Source organism: Callospermophilus lateralis, unplaced genomic scaffold (assembly GCF_048772815.1).
Source record: "Callospermophilus lateralis isolate mCalLat2 unplaced genomic scaffold, mCalLat2.hap1 Scaffold_45, whole genome shotgun sequence".
Taxonomy (NCBI): domain Eukaryota; kingdom Metazoa; phylum Chordata; class Mammalia; order Rodentia; family Sciuridae; genus Callospermophilus; species Callospermophilus lateralis.
In genome coordinates, this window is record NW_027514398.1 from 3131859 (window position 1) to 3145750 (window position 13892).

General features: G+C 37.9%; 1 pseudogene; it reads right to left on the bottom strand.

The window, feature by feature from the left end:
- Positions 1 to 8858: 8858 nt before the first annotated feature.
- Positions 8859 to 10377, bottom strand: LOC143388852 (syndecan-2 pseudogene; annotated as a pseudogene).
- Between the last annotated feature and the right edge of the window lie 3515 nt (positions 10378 to 13892).

Here is a 13892-nt window from a genome sequence, read left to right on the forward strand (position 1 = left end):
ACATACAGCTGTGCAGGAAAGGGTGGAAATGAGGAGTCACCTGTGAAGTATTACATATGTGAACAGTGATTGAGGCTCAAGGACACTAAAGAATCTCAGCAATATATGTAGAAAAAGAAGATATGAATGGGGGCAGGGATGATTCCTGTGGAATTACTGGCATAGGTATACATTCCCATTACCTACTATTGCATCATTATCTTCTACCTGGAATATTAATAGGACTTGTGGTACTCAGATAATGTGTGAGCAGAAAAAAAAAATGTCATTCAATATTTGGAAGCTGACACAGGGATTCCAAAGGGAAGGAGGCAGAATGATGGGTTCAACTAGTAGGTCAATTCCCAACTCAAAAATTTACTAATGATGTGACCTGTGGAGACTACTTAATATTTTTGAGCCCCTGCTCCCTATAGGATCTGAAATGGTGAGAGCACTTTGATCTATACTTCCTTTAGGTTGTTTGAGTATAGAATGAACCAACAACTATAAAAGTTTGCTGCCACATGGTAAGCACTTTATTAACAGTTATTGTTGCTGTTTCTCTTCTTTTATTCTTTAATAGAAACTTGCTAGACTCATGGTTCCTAGAGTTTTGCCTTTTATGTTCCAGAAGAACTACACTAATAATAAAGATAGCAGCCTGAATCTCCAGAGTGTTTCAATTCGCCAACCAAAACTTTTCAAAAAAATAATAAACTATCATTTACTTCTCCCACCATTTTAAAGGAAGTAAAAGTCAACTTAATCCCCCAAATAAAGGGAGCACCTGATCGCAGAAAGAGGACAGTGCACTACCCTAGAGAAAAATGAAGATAAGAGAGGCATCATGGATTGGCACAAGGGTACTACTACACAAAACAACCTACAAGGCATCCTGAAGCCAGTAAACAAAGCAACAGTGCAGAGCATGATGTGCATATTCATACTTCACAGTCTGGCTCCTCTTCTACCAGGATTGCATTCCCTACAATGCCACACTTTTTCTAAGCCCCAGTGCCAGAACTTCCGTGAGAACTAAATGATCTTCCTAGCAGCTGAAAGCATTCAGTGCTTCTTCTCAATTCAAACAAATCCATCTCTGATTCTGTCCTCTGTCTACTGTCTACTTTGCATTTATAAAGTTCTCCTACATTGAGTGAGCATACCACTCGTGAAGTGTAGTTCTAACCAGCTCTGCCAAGTGGGTTTTGATAGTAATGTGCATATGCAAAAGCACATAATCAGATAATCATGTGTCAATCAGTGAACAGTAGGTAAACAAATGTAGGATATCAATATCTGGGCTTCAAAAGAAAAGAAATTCTGACACATGCTACAGCACAAATAAACCTTGAAGACATTATGCTAAGTGAAGTAAGCCAGTCATATTGTGTGGTTTCATTTATACAAGTTGCTAGAGTTGTGGAGTCTACAGGGGCAGAATGTAGAATAGTGGTTGCCAAGGAACTTCTCACAGTAATGGGAAGTTACTGCTTAATGGGTGAAGAGATTCAGCTGGGGAAGATAAAAAGTTCTGGAGAGGGATGATGGAGATGACTGCTCATCAGTGAGAATATCCTTAATGATTTAGAACTGTAAATTAAAAAAAGACATGGACAAAATAGCAATTTTTAGGTTATGTATATTTTACTACAACTTTAAAAGGAATGAATTTTTAAAAATTTGTTTTAAAGCATATAATTACAAAAACATAGAAGGAATAGTTAAAGAGGTTGAGGTCATTCAGAGACTTGAGCTCTGGGGCAAGGAAAGATGAGAAGACAACTCCCAGAGCCACTGTGGATAAAACTCCTAATTCTTGTTTTATTCAGCCCCAAATCATCCCTGCAAGACCAATGAATAAAATCTACATAGGAAAAGGTTTCATTTGATATTAGAACTTTCAACAGTGCTGTCCAAATATATAATAGATTATTTTTCTAAATAATAGGTTGCACTTCTCTGAACATATTCAAATATAAATGGAAAAATCCCTTGGCAGAAGTCTTTGAAGAAGCAAGCATCAGATGGTGGCTAGACTAAATCAGTGATTCATAAAAGGCAGTTAAAAGGCTGGTGCCAATACACCATGAAGTTTTCACTCAATGATGGTGAGATGACAAAAGAAAGACAAAATTGTGAGATTTTTATATTGCTGAAAGCATTTGATCATTATAATTCTAAGATTATGCCCTTCACTCTTTTAGTACAAAAATTACCAACTCTTTTGAAATAATACTGAATGAAAGTTTGTTTTGTGTGGGTGTGTGTCAAGTTGAGAAAGTAAAGTCAGCCTTAATTTAAGGAGGCAAGAATATTTCACTCACATGAACAGAAAAATTCTTAACATCCTGTTAAAATTTCCAAGCACCCATGTTTATAACTAAGGATTGTTATCAAAGCTGTTTCCATTGTTCATTTTAACCATATCTCAACAGCATGTGTGAGGGGTGGAGCACCTCACAAGGAGATTTTCCCTTGAGGCATCTGCCACAGGAATAGGCTAAAATGATAAAGAATTTGAACAGATTCCCATTCTCTCAAGGATTTCCATCAATGACTAAAGAGAGAAATTGGCTGTAGAGATGTTTATCCAAATTCACTTCATAGTCAATGGGCCAAATTCCAAATACCATTTGGCTTTTCAAAGGATAAGACAATTTTATTGTACAGGTTTGTTTGGAGGAGAAAGTATGCGTGTGTGTGTGTGTGTGTGTGTGTGTGTGTGTGTGTGTGTTTGTGTGTGCGTGTGTATGCATGCATATGAAAGGGCATATGAATGAATGGATATAGGCACCAATACTCACAAGAAGGGAGTGATGTTTATTTAGAATTGCATCCAAGAATAATTTAGTGATAAATAAAAATTTGGTTCAAAGTCTTTTTCTATCAATATCTATTACCAGCAACAGTGGCTTGTCCAGGAGTTTATCTTTCTCTCTCTTTGTCACCCTTTTTAAAATCATCAGGCAAAATATGACAGTCCAAGTTAGTTTACTGTCAGGAATCAAAAGAGTAAAAATGCACTGATGACATCACTCTATAGGAACCCTCTGAACTTTTTAAAAATATTTTTATTGGATGTTGATGAAAATTTTGTTTTATTTTATTTATTTATTTGTATATGGTGCTGAGAAACAAACCTAGTACTTCACATATGCTAGGCAAGCACTCTACCACTGAGTCACAACCCCAGACGCCCAACCCACCCCATAGCTTTTTGATCTTGGTATTTATCCTTTCTTTTGCAACATCTGTATTTATATCTTACAGAAAATACTTTTGTTTCTGTCACAATCTGATAGGACAACATTATCTTCTATGGTTTAAAAAACAGAAATCCCATTTAACTTGGTGGTTGATAAAGACATTTCATTCATATCCCTTAATTAACAATAATTACTCTAATTTACCACATGAAGAAAGGGGGGAAATACATTTATATTATGCAGCTTGTTTTGCATCATGGAACACTGGGGGAAAAAATGCTTCCATTCTTGAGATAACAAAATGAATTTTAAGTCAAAAAAGTCCTAATCCAAATATAAGGATTTGGCATACCCTCCCGATGTTTCAGTGTAGTAGTTAGGAGTTTGGGTTCTCCAATCACACTTCAGTTCAAATTCTGGTTTTGCCACTTAAATAACTTTAGGCAAAAATGTAAAGTATCTTAAAGTCTCACCTTGTTCATCTGTAAAAAGGGAGCACACATCAATATCTATAATCAGTAAATGTTAGCTGCTATTATTCTCCTCCTTCTCCTCATCAACATCATCAATAATCAATGATCAGCTAAGGTTTAGATGACAAATAACAAAAACATTCCAACTAACTTTATCTAAATAGAAAATAAATTTACTGCAAGTGTACAGAATAGCACCTAGAAATCAAAATAAAACTAAATCAAGCTTATAAGCAATAGAAGCCAATAACCCAGGAATTAATGGACAGTTTGCTCTCTAAGTCACCAACACCAGGAAGAATCAGCTCCAAGCCTTTTCCATTCTTGGGCGAATGTACTCAAGATTCAGATTCCTTGGAAAAAGATACAGAGAAAGAGACAAAAGAACTTCTTTGGTCACATGACCACTGTTTGGCAAAGGGAGGATAAGCTGTTTGACTAACAAACAGTCCAGATAATACTACTCACAGTAGGGGAGGCTATTCCCCAAGGAAAAATTCCTTTTGGATTTATTGTTGCTCAAAGAAGGAGGCTACAGGGCTGATGTATGTTAGCACAGGTAGTTAGCTAGAGATAAGCAAGAATGAAAATGGGGAGAGAAAAGAGAGGGGTGTCTACAAATGGCCCCTGACTAGCCCTCTGGATCCAGAGGACTCAACCTCTGTCATGGAACATCATAAGGACTTATGGGGTAGGACCATAAAAGAAAATCATCATAGTAAAGTGGGCAGACCATTCAGAACCACCAAATGGCACCAACAGTCTCCCTCCACCCCTAGTTCATCAAAGGGGTCCATTACACTCCTATATAGATATGAGGAAAAGCATTATGTTCTCTAGGTCAGGCAAGTAGAGACCTTGAGGGTCAGTGGATATAACATGACTTTGCCAGGGAGGCTAGACCAGAAAGGGCAAAACAACTCAAGCACATAGGCGCATACTCTCAATTTTCCTAGTGAAGGCGTATGAATTCTCCCTATTGAGACAGCAGCTGCACAAGTACTAGGAACAAAGATGCATGTATGGCCTGCTACTCCAAGGTTTTCTCCACTACTCCCACCCCACACCCTAACAAAAGCCCAAAGCCTAATCATTTCAGTGCATTTTGGTTCCCATCGCTCTCTCTGGGATGCATCTCATTTTCTCCTGCCTTTCTCTGGATTTGCAAAAATCTGCTCTAATTACCATTCCTGCTTTGCTGTACTTCTGTTTCTGCACCTGGGAAATTGCACTAATCTTGGAAATTATGCCCAAGAACCAAGGATCACTCCATGGCCAACACTCAACCTCCAGTAACACCTTTATTTACCAAACATTATTATACTATTACATTCCAAGAACCTACTATGTCAAGATCAAACAAGGCTGCACCCTATTCTTTCTTTATCAGCCTCTCTCTTCAGTAATTATTATTTTAATATGTGCTAAGAATTTCGAAAGTTGTTGTTGAAATTCATTTTGAGAAAAATAAGAAGACCCCAGTGTTCTAAAGTATATATGTCCCATTTTTCAAAAATATGTGGCTTGCTGAAAAGAAATTATTTTGTTGAAAACTTTCCTATTATAAATTCTAGAAAATTCATTGCTTTTATGGTCAAGTTATTTACCAGTGATTTGTGCTATTAAAAATCACACAAAGCATCCACTGAAAAAGTTATCTGAAGATGACTTACAGAAATAGTTGTTCTCTTATAAACAAATCTACTTTTTATGTTCAATAAGATGATATTTATGCTCAGAAATTAGGATCAAAAGCAAGATTTTGTTTTGATAATATTTTTGTTGATAATGCTTCACAGAAAAGAATTAAACAATTAAAAGCAATGGTGTAAGCATAATAATGATAAATAATAATGAAATGTATGATGTATAATTGCATTAAAATTTTCTTCCAGCTTACTAGCTGAACAAATCCCAAATAATAAAATGCACAGAGATTGATTAATTTGGAGCCCCAAATAACTATGGAGCTTGGTGAAAACATTTTTGACAAAACCCAGAGCCCTGCGATCACTCATTGTTGAAACAAATCCCAGTTTCACACTTAGTGGTTATGTGACACTAAGTAAATTTTTAACCTGCCAAAATTTCAGGCCTCACCTCATTTATATGATGAAATTAATAGGATGATGAGATAGTTTCAGGACTTTACTGATATGATGCATGGAAGAAGCTTGACACTTTATGTGGCAAATGTAAGCGCTCAATGATAAATATTAATATTTATATGTACACAAAGAAGGAAAGTGAGTAGTCCTCTCTCTCAGACAGTGATTTTGCTGCCCAGAGGAGAGAAATGGGGCAATCTATGCAGATAACTGTGGCCAACCTGCAGGATAGGTGGTGCTGCTGGAATCCTGTATGTAGTAATGTAGGTAAACATCCCACAATGTAGAGAAGAAGCCCCAGCAACAGAAACCCCAGTCAAAACACCAGTAAAACCAAAGTTGAGGCTGAAAGAGAGGGATAGGAGAAGTAATGTGATACAGTGCAGAACCTATAACAGATCTGGAAGAGGAGATACATTTAGTGCCAAAAAAGGATATTTGGTTATAGCAGAAGATCTGGGGATAAGAATCACAGGCCTTAGCCACATGTGAACTCATGAGTAAGAGTTTTGAGCCTCAAGAGTCTCATTTATATGTGACATAATTCCACTTACCTAAAAAGTGTTTTCAGGCCTGGCATTCATCCTTCATCAAATCATTATGGATGCTCACTATCCACAACCAGGAGAACTTATTTACCCAATGTATATCCACTATCTACCCTTATTATTAGGTACATCTAATAAGTATATGGCTACTATTCTTGTTACATGTTAGATCAACAGCTAGGTTTAAAGTTTGGCTCTTCAGGGAGGAAGAGAAGGAGGAAAAGATTAACATTAAGCAGAGTCATGAAGTGGGAGGGAAAGGGAGAGAAAAGGGAAATTGCTTGGAAATGGAAGGAGACCCTCATTGTTATACAAAATTACATATAAGAGTTTGTGAGGGGAATGGGAAAAAAATAAGGAGAGAAATGAATTACAGTAGATGGGGTAGAGAGAGAAGATGGGAGGGGAGGGGAGGGGAGGGGGGATAGTAGAGGATAGGAAAGGTAGCAGAATACAACAGTTACTATTATGGTATTATGTAAAAATGTGGATGTGTAACCGATGTGATTCTGCAATCTTTGTAATGTTTTGAATAACCAATAAAAAAATAAAAAAAAATAAAGTTTGGCTCTTTAACATTAGCAATAATTGTACTTGGAATACACTTCTAATAGTGTATGTTCAACTTCCTATGATATCACTATCAGAAAAACTGCAGAATTCAATCAAAAATTCTAACTACTAGTTCAGGCAGAGGATTCACCTAATATGAGGCATGCCATTTATAATACCTAAACTATGTCAGAAAGCAGACAAAAGTAGTGTGTGAATCTGTCCACAAAACCTTTTCATACTAGAATGCATTCAAATTCCTCTGATAAGCCCCCAGAGAATCCCTCTGGGGGTACCAAAAACACAATAAAGTGCTTGATTGTTCATTACAGTGCGACAATTTTAAATCTGTCTCACATACACATAGGACACTTGCTCCACAGGGACTATTTTTTAATCCTTCATTCCCTCTGGTACTTAGGCAAACAAGACTTGCTTTTACATACAGGTAACCCAAATAACACAGGACTACCTTGAAGCTTGCATCTGCCTGAAAATAAACACACATAGAATGGCCCTGTAGGGATTTGCTAGTGCATTACACAGCAAAACAGTCTACAATAAAATCCTTCTTCATCTGCCCATTCCTCCAACCTTCAAAATAAAAACAAAACCTCATTATCTCTTCCCACTTCTCAGTTGACCCCATCTCCACCTCAGATGACCTCAGTGACATCCTGCTTCCTTCTTGTCATCACATTCACCATTCTCATGCCACCTGTCCCTTCTCTTCAGGGTGTAACTTATGAGAAGTACAGCCTAACCTGGATACCTTCCTCTCTTTGGAGGCAGCTCTCTGGGGTTCTGAATAATGGAATTTTCCACCTCCCTCAGGGGAGCCAACCACAAGAACTTCACCCCACGCCTAGCCTTGCCTAGGTACCCACTTATGCTTCTTCCAAAGGCTGCATGAGAATGACCCTCCAAGTTCCTCTTAGTGTAGAACAGCACTGAGGTGACAAGGACCTCATCTGTTCTCTACCTGGCTTTCAGGGTAATGTCAGTATTAATCAGAGTGCCCTTTTTGCTGCTGACAGACAAAGTAGATGCACTCATAACCAAGAACTTCTCACCAAACCTTCAGGGCTTTAAACCTTTTTCAAATAAACTGCAATTTGTAAAGAATCCCCTGAAATTATGTTGTGCAAAAAGTTAAAGTGGGCAGAGAAGGATGGAGTAACATTTCACCATCTGCCTGTGGTTATAATACTGCCTCCACCTTGCAAATGTCTAATTGATTGGGTGACAGAAGCGCAAAGATCCTGCCACAATCTAACAAAGATTATTTCTAAATTGTACCTTCACATAGGAAGACTGCCAAGGTCGTTCTCAGAAGGAACAATTTTGAGCATATGAACTTTCTAGTAGCAGAATGATAGGAGTCCTGGGACACAGTTGGGCATGATTGAACCATGCTTTATTATAGTTGCTTAGAGCAATGTTGAGCTAGGGCCACAAAGAGAGTAGATAGATACAAAATGACTTCAAGACAGTGTTTCCCACTGGCAGTATGGGAAATGCCTTAAAGCAATATGAATAGACATCTGTCTGGGTCACCTTTAAAGGAAGTCTGTGCTCTGGGCCACTTTACTCTCTCAAGTGTTGAGGCAGCAGACTTTTTTCTGGTGGAGTCACATTATACATAGTGACGTGGCAAATAGATGCTCTTGCTAGGGTTTAATGGGACTTAGACTTTACGGGTGCCATGGTTTTCTATAATGGCAAAGCTCATGCCTGAACTGAAGGGCTTGAGAACAGTGAACTGGCAGAAAAGAGAAGCAGTTTTTTTTTTATTAGGCCACATGATTTATTCAGTAGTTTTTATGTTCCCAAATTACAATTTATGTCTATTCATAAGACTACAAAAGTTACCATTAGAATTGTCTGTGCTTATAAAATACCAACTTTTTTAAACTGTTATATACACTCATTAACATCAGTCTGCGACGAGTTACATAGAATCATAGGCACTTCAAGGCTTAAAAAGATGTTTACAACTTAAATGCATTTTTAAGAACAAAAACTGATTTTTTTTTCCTTTAAACCCCTCCTCGTACCTTCAAATTGCAAGAAATTAACAAATACAGTGGCCAAAGAAATTTGCAGCAACTTCTCAAAATACTGTTAAGCATCTTTGGGTTTGCTGAGGCTTGTCAGTAACTCACATCAAATCCTCCCAGAAGAAGATCTGATTAGATAGATAGGACTAAACAGTTTTGTAGTAATAATCCAATTTTACACATTAACTTGCTGTTGCAAATCTGCCTGAACCTACAGGTAATGAAAAATAAAGCAAGTGTAAAATGGATAGTCTGACATTTAAAGATTTATACAAAGTGGAGGTTAAAGTTTACATTATTTGAAAAATCACATGTACACTAAGTTACTATTATCTGAATCATCCAAAGACAAATTGCACCATGACAGCTACAAAAGGCATAGGGTTTGGTTTGGTTTTTAAGGGGACAAGACGAGAGGGCAGAGAAGAGGGTACAACAGATAAATTAACAAAAGTAAGACCAACTTGGTAAGGTCCATCTGAGACATGCTGACACAAATGACACAGCTTTTATCTTAGAACCATAGGTTAAAAACAATCATTTTGCATTTGCGCATAAAAGTTTAAACCAATTCTATGAACATCCAGGGTTTCCATAACATAATATTTTGCCACTGCTATTCACAGAACACTGCAGATGTTAAATTTTAATTTTACGTTGTTCTAAAGAAATACATGAAAAGTTTTAAATACAATGGGATTTTGTCATTAAAGTGCCAGAATGGCTCTTCAATGAAAACAAAAAAACAAACAAAAAACAAAGATCTTCATTATTCTATGCAAAAGCTTTATTTTGAAAAGTTCAGTGATCTCATAAATAGAGACACTAAAGTGTGAGTTTTATGCGTAAAACTCCTTAGTAGGTGCCTTCTGATAAGCAGCACTGGATGGTTTGCGTTCCCCAAGATCATAGCTTCCTTCGTCCTTCTTTCTCATGCGGTACACCAACAGCAGGGTAAGGAAAATCGCAAAGAGAAAGCCAATAACTCCACCAGCAATGACAGCTGCTAGGACTTCTGTCCGTTTAAACAGATTGTCTGAGTGCTTCTCAGTGTACACATTTGTATTCTCGTCAGTACAGTCCATTTTCCTTTTTGAGTCAGAGTTTTGAACTTCTTCCTTATTAATTTCTTCAGGTGACTTGGTCTGTGCGGGTATCTTTTTCTGTGTCTTCCGCGTCGTGGTTTCCACTTTGGGAGCAGTGCTCGTGAAGGGAGTCTTCGGAAGAGGTCGAGATGTCGTCAACTCTGGACTCTCTATGTCCTCATCGCCTCCCGAGCCGGATGCAGAAGCATAGTGCTCATCATCAATAGGATACACTCCCGAAGCTTCTTCAATGGAGCTGTTGTCAAGGTACATGTCTTTATCAGATGTCAGCTTTGCTCTCGACTCCGCCGACACGCAGGCCACCAAGCCTAAGGTGAGCAAGATCCACACACGCTGCATATTCCCCTGGGACCCGCTGCTCCCAGCCACAGCTTGCAACGAGGGCGAAACGAAGCCTCTTGTCCAGCTCCAGGCACAGCCCGTGCAGAGGGAGCCGAGCAGCCGCAGCGACCGCGGCTTGGGCTCGGGGGCTGAGGCTTGGGGCTCGGAGGCGCTCGCTCTCTCCTCCTGCGCCTGCTCCGGCCGCCCGCGCTGCGCCCCGGGAACGCGGCGCCTTCTCACTTGTTGGTTTCTGCACTCCCGACACGGAGTTCGTGCTTCGGAAAGGCGGCTCTCAGGAGCTCTTCTCGACTGGCTGTGGTTTTACTCCTTGGCGGACTCCCTTCCGCGTCGCTGTTCAGTTTCTGATTTGAAGGAATAAATTCGATGGCTTGAAATGGAGCTGCAGCCGAAGTTTGGGGGCAGAGCGGCGGGGGCGCGCGATCCGCCCGGCTGGAGCTCCCGGAGTATCTGAGAAGCAGTTTTGATTACACAAATTTTTTAAACTTCCTTTCCCTGCAGAGATAGCCCCAAAAAACATTCTGATCCAAGCCAAATAGAAATGTGACTTAGCTTATGGTGTCTTATCCAGATCCCCGTGATTGAACAATCAGGGACCACTGTTAAGTAGCTAAATTACAATCCAGCTTTTAAAAATTACTGTATTTTTCCTATAGGTATCAAATATTTATATTTGTATATATTTCATATGTACCACATATTTGTATAGATAAATATATTTGCATAAATGTTGAGATATTTGGAACTGATTAATATTAAAACTGGGAAAAAAGTCATCATTTCATCTTTTTCTTTAAACAAAGTGTTAAGGAGCTAAATATCCCTTTATTGGTAACTGAATATAAAAACTTCTACTCTGCTCACAGGAATCCTATTTTCCAGCATGTATTTCTGTAAAATCAATTAGCTTTATACTTTATTACTTATTTTTATTCTTTAAAACATGAAGTAACTTCTTTATTTTCACTATATATATTATTACTTTCTATTTAAAGCAAATTATGTTGGTCTTGCATTCACAGTGGGGGTTCACAAATTCTGTTCTTTTTTGGCAGGGGAAGGTAATAGGGATTGAACTCAGGGGCACTCAACCACATCCCCAATCCTATTTTGTATTTTAGTTAGAGACAGGGTCTCACTGAGTTGCTTAGGGTCTCACTGAGTTGCTTAGGGCCTCACTGAGTTGCTTAAGGCCTCGCTAAGTGCTGAGGCTGGCTTTGAACTCATGATCCTCCTGCCTTATCCTCCTGAGCCACTGGTATTACAGGCACAAATTCTATTTTAATAAATGAATTTAAGTAAATAAAAGCAAGCAAGTTTAAAAATACATTAAAATATTTTTATTGAGATAATTATAAAAGTGGTTTGTAGTCCAATGCCACACAGTCTGGGATTAGCTCCCTATTAGCCTTAGTTCTTACCACTCCAACCAGTTTTTTTTTCTTTTTTCTTTTGTATCAGGGATTGAATCCAGGAGCACTTAACCACTGAGCCACATCCCCAGCCCTTTTTAATATATTTTTTTAAAGATAGAGTCTCACTAAATTGCTTAGGGACTCTATAAATTGCTGAGGCTGGCTTTGAACTTGAGATCTTCCTGCCTTAAGCCTCCCAAGCTGCTGGGACTAGAGGTGTGCACCACCATGCCTGGCCTGCTATTTTTCCTTCAAAGCATGGATTTAGTGTGAAGGTTCAGATAACAACACTTCTAATTACAGAGAAAATCCTTTCCAATAACTTTGTCAACATATTTGGAAAAGGTTATCTATGCAGGAAAGATCTGGTTTTCTTTACTGGAGAATAGCAGAATAAACAAAAAATATTGGGTTTTTTATCAACAGCAAAAAAAGGCAGGCAATTTTCCCACTTTCCCATAAGTTTGTTCTTTCTGCTGTTTCCAATGGTTGTGCGTGGCTCTATAAAACCATGACCTGGTTTAGCAGAAAAAAGGCCAAGGTTCCTATTTGGAACATTTTAGTGTGTTTTGTTTTGTTTTCCAATCTGTGAAACCCTTGTTTATTAGCATTGTATTCTTGAGCAAATGACCCTGAACCTGAATATCTATACTTCACAAATGAGATAATGAACGTCAGGCATTTAGCACAAAGCCTAAGATCAGACACACATAAGTGCCCAAGAAGAGGTATTATGATAATTGTTGTTGCTGTTATTATTTTGTTTGTTTTGATAAATGTATACATTGTGAAATGATTACCACAATCATATATTCATCCCATCACACAGTTATTTTCATGTGTGTAGTGAGAACATTTCAGGCCTATTGTTTTAAAAACTTCCAAGTATATAACGTATTAATATTAACTGTAATCACCATGCTAAACAAAAGATTGCCAGAATTTATTCCTCCTATGTAAAACTTAAAATCTATTTCTATAGCAATTTTCAGAATTATACATTATTAGTAACTAAAGTCATTATATTGTACAATAGATTTAATTTATTCTTCCCACTTAAAATTTTGTATCCTTGACTAATACCTCCATAGATGCTGCCCTCATACCCATCCTAAAACCCTGATACTCTGCTTCTATAGAGTCTCACTACATTGCTTAGGGACTCTCTAAATACTTGGACTCTTAAAAAGTTGAACTTTGCCCCTTTCATCATCCATTCTTTATTTCCCAACCCATTCTCAGCCCCTGGCAAAAACCATTCTACTCCCTGCCCCCCTCCCATAAATTTTACTTTTCCTTTCTTTCAAAAATTTTATTTTAAGCCAGCTACAGTGGCACATGCCTATAATACCAGCAGCTCGGGAGGCTGAGGAAGGAGGACAGTGAGTCCAAAGCCAGCCTCAGCAATGGCAAGGTGCTAAACAAATCAATGAGACCCTGTCTCTAAATAAATTACAAAATAGGGCTGGGGAGATGGCTCAGTGGTTAAGAGTCCCATGAACTCAATCCCCAGTACCAAAAGAAATATTTTTAAATTATAGTTGTATATATTGATCATGTACAACATGTCTTGAAATATGTGTACACTGTTGAAAGACTACATTGAGCATAGGCATAGTCTCATATGCTTTACTTTTTGTGGTAAGACACTTAAAATCTATTTCTATAGCAACTTTCAGAATTATACATTATTAGTAACTAAAGTCATTATATTATATAATAGTTCAACTTTTTAAGAGTCCAAGTATTAGTGAGATCATGCAGTATGTTTTTCTATGCCTGGCTCATTTCACATAACATACTGTCCTTAAGGATCATCTGTATTCACTTAAATATCAGGATTCCTTATGGTTTGAGAGTAAATAATATTCTCTCTGTGTGTATATATGTCACATTTTCTTTGTCTGTTCGTCTGTCAATATTGACACTCAGGTTGATTCCATATCTTGGCTACTCTGAATAATGTTACAATGAACATGAAAATGTAGATATCTCTGTGACATAGTAATTTCACTTCCTTTGTCTATATTGCAGTGGTAGGATTGCTGGGTATAATATGGTAAATCTATTTCTAATTTTTAAGGAACCTCCATATTATTT